Below are 3930 nucleotides of genomic sequence, written 5' to 3'. Positions count from 1 at the left end.
GCACAGCCAGTCTCCATCCTGCTGTGGGCCCTGAGCTAAAGGAGCCAGACTACAGATCGCATCACTTTATCCCTGCAGATCCACCCCCTACAGACAGAGAGACCAGCAGGCTCCGCCTCCTCCTTGCATGTAAATCCACCCGGGATCACCCAGCCCTCCCTGCCTCCCCCAGGGCTATCCTGGTGATTAGGGGGGAAGGCGGAGGCAGGAAATACATAGGATGGTTGGGCTGGAGGAGGCTGAAGAAACCCCTTCGCATGGGTTTGGGGATCTAGGCCTCAGTCCCAGGCTCTGCCCTCACAAGTTGTGTGTCCTTGGGTAGCACCCTCAGCCTTCCTGGGCCACAGTTTTATCCTCTTTTTAATGTGGGGGCACAAATAATGATAGCATTGCTCAGGGGGAAAAGGACAGTCATGCCATCCCCTCTTTCTCTAAGTTCAAAGCGGCCAGAGAGGAGGCAAGCTCCCTAAAAATAAATTCCTTTAGGGACACACTAATCTTTCCTTGGGCCCTGGATCATCACATGGCTTCAGTGTCCCCGGGGAAGCCTGGTTCAGCCATCCTGTGGCTAGAGCCGCTGGAAGCACCTCCGACTCAGCTCTCATGATGCTGATAGTAATAGTAACAAGAGGGCCCCTTTACTGTGCACCTGACCTGTGCCAGACAGTGTGCTGAGTGTTTGATACGCACTAGTCCACTTAATCCCGAGGACTACCCTATGAGGTGGGCACTTTGGTAATTTTTTCCATTTTACAGATAGAGAAACAGAGGCTCAGAGAGATCAAGCCACTTGCCCAAGATATAGAGCAAGTGATAGCAGAGCCAGGAGCTCCAGAGCCCAGGCCAAGACCTGCTAAGGCATACCCAAGTGGGCACTGCCCACCTGCCGACCTCCCTTCCCCACCCCATGCCCCAGCATCATCCTGCCTGGTCCCTACCGAAGCTCCAAATCCTGCCATCTTTCCAGGATCAGCTGCGCCTTTTGCCTCCAGGGAGACTTCCTCTCCCACCTCCTCCTCCATCCCTCAGATACTGAAGATCAGGCCAGCCCTGAAGACCAGCAAGTGTGACTCTCAGTTCAGCTGCCCAGCCTACAGGGACTGGACTCCACGCAGCTTCCCAAGCTCAGGGCTGGGCAAGCCTGGGCCAGAGCTCCGGCATATACACAGTACAAGCAGCTCACTCACCACACGCTTATTATGCACTCGCTATATGCAGGGCTCTGGAGGGGTCAGAGGAGGGTGGTGGGGAGAGAAGCCGCAGACATTAGCCACAGTCGTCAGAAACTGAAGGGCATCCGAGTCACCAGGGCAGAGGGGTTTGCACATGGCCAAGGAGACCGCATATGAGCTGGTGGGCAGGATAAACCAGTTCAGGTTAAGGTGGCCCAGGCAGAGCATAGAGCCGAGGCCTAGACGGAAAGCGTGCAAGGTGCAGGGTCAAGGTGAAAGGTGGGCCTCGAGAAGGTTCGTGAAGGAGCCAGACCTGAGAAGACACCCTTCAGTACAGGTCTGTATACAGGACTCAATTCTGAATTCTTCTCAGTACGTCTCCTTTAGAGTGAGCATGAAGCTAACCAGAGGGCGCACGGCGGGGAGGTATGAGAGAGGAAGGGGCTTCCTGTGATTTCCAGTGGGGTCGAGGTGAGCCATGTGGGGAGGAGAACATCCAGCAAAGCTCGACTCAGCCACCCGCCCAGACTCGACCCCTCTGGCTCAGCCTGGGGGCAGCCTTTCTACAGCCCTTTCCAAACCAGCCAGGGCCCTCCCCACACCCGCACCCTCCCGCTGCCCACTCACTATGAAGGCCACTGGCCCGTGACAGTGCCTGCAGTCCCTCGGGCAGCTGCTCTGTGTGTGGCTGCCGTGTCTGCAAGTCACAACGGCCACCTCTCCTCTCTCCCCTCCCCTCCCCCGCGCGGCTTCCCCGGGGGCTCTGGAGGTCTTCTTTGTGACCACGCCACAGCTTGTGGGATCTTAGTTCCCCGACGAGGAATTGAACCCAGGTCCTTGGTAGTGAGAGCATGGAGTCCTAACCACTGGACCGCCAGGGAACTCCTGGAGGTCTTTGTTCCCATTGTTTGTCCAACAACCCCAGGCCAGCTCCGACCTGGCAGCGAACCCCCCTGCTACCCAGTAAACCAAATGACACCGTCTCCATCAAGGTCTGAGCCCTTCCAAGTCTTCCCTTCCTCGGGTACTCTCCCTCAGCCCTAGCGAACTGTATAGAGTTACCTTCAGCTTGCAGTTACTCTTTTACCATAGTTAATAATCCTTCATAGTGAAAGTCCCCTGATTTAGATATTATATGGTTTCTATCTTCTGATTGGACCCAGATTGTCAGGCTCATCTGTGTCCCCCAGTAGCCAGGGCCCAGCAGACTCCTTACCGAAAGGCTGAATGGGGTCCTTCAGGGACTAGGCCTGTTCTCTTCAGACAGACCACGGCTTCCTTCTGGGCAGACAGCTTGACTCAGTTGTTTCATCCCCCTCGTCTTAAAAGAAGGTATATTACTGAGCCAGGAGCATCGTGGGTACAAATAAGATCTAGACCACATCACTGGATAAATGGGTAGATGTGTGGATGACAGGATGGATGGATGGATGGATGGAGGATGGATGGATAGACGTGTGGGTGGAAGGAAGAACAGAAAGAGGAAGAAAGGAATAATAGTTGGACCACGGGACTGATGGCTTAATGAATAGATCTCACATATTGATCTTTTTCTAGGTATTAAATTTATGGGCTGAGCCTGTGTCTCAAAATTTTTGTTTCTCCCATATTCCATACCACATAGCCTTGGGCTGAGCCTGTATAAAGAACCGATAAAGTAGGATTCATGAATTAATTCACCAACCAACCAAATGAAATAAAAGCCATGCTGTCCTGGGTGAAATCGTGAGGTGGGATTTTACAGCCTGGCCCTTTCCGGCTTTCAGCACCACCCCCACCTCCTCCCACCAACACTCCGGGCTTGTTCCAGGCCCCTCGGCCTGTCACTCCGAGCCTTTAGGGTTGAAATTATAACCATTACAGGGGAACAGTTAGTGTACCGTTGTCCCGAGGGCTTTGCTTACTGATGGTGGAAATTTGGACACCTTTACTCCCCAGAGAAACATAAACATAACCTGAATCCAGTGTATCTGGGAAGGAAGGAATACGATCTCTGGCTAAAAGATTAGCTTATCGGAAAGAGAACAACCACATGGCTTCATCCTGCCAGCGTGTGCACCCCTCGGCCTCCCCTAGGTCATCGTGTTGCCTGTGACCCACTGGGTTTGAGGAGGTTTCAGAGCAAAAAGGAATTAGACATGGTCAGTGTCTAATTGACACAGGCCCAGGAGCAGATCCTGCCTCCTTTGAACAAAAACTCGCCTGTGAGCCACATAAACCAAGACGGAGAAGCTGCTGGAGAAGACAGTGAGTGCCTGTACCTGAGGCTCATGACCTAAGGTCCAACCCCAGGTGGGAATGCTGGTGATGGAAGAGGGGACTGGGCATCTTAGGTCTGAATTCTAGGAAGGTGGCAGTCCTGGGGATCTGCCATCCCCCAGCTCAAAGACTCTGGGCACACTCCCATCCTTGCTGGGCCTTAATATCTGCCTCTGTGAGATGGGACTGCATGCTCTGCCTACATGACTCTCAGGGCTGTCATGAGGTTCTGGGAGAAGGATGGGATGTGACTCTGAGAGGAGAAATGCCACCAGGTGAGGGCACATGCCTGAAGTGCCACCGTGGCATTCGTAACTTCAGCTCATCCACGTTGCTCCCCTGGGCTAGGAGGTGATGCTGTCAACAAATACAGTTAGCAGGAACACGGCCACATCCTCTTTCTTTCCCAGGCAGCTCTGGGGGCTCCAGGGACAGACAGGACCAGGCTCTGTGTGTAGGGAACTAGCCTCCAGTATGCAAAGAGTTTGCTGAGCCTGGC

Source organism: Giraffa tippelskirchi, chromosome 13 (genome assembly GCF_054371585.1).
Source record: "Giraffa tippelskirchi isolate mGirTip1 chromosome 13, T2T-mGirTip1v1.2.pri, whole genome shotgun sequence".
NCBI lineage: Eukaryota > Metazoa > Chordata > Mammalia > Artiodactyla > Giraffidae > Giraffa > Giraffa tippelskirchi.
Note: the sequence above shows the minus strand (reverse complement) of the source record.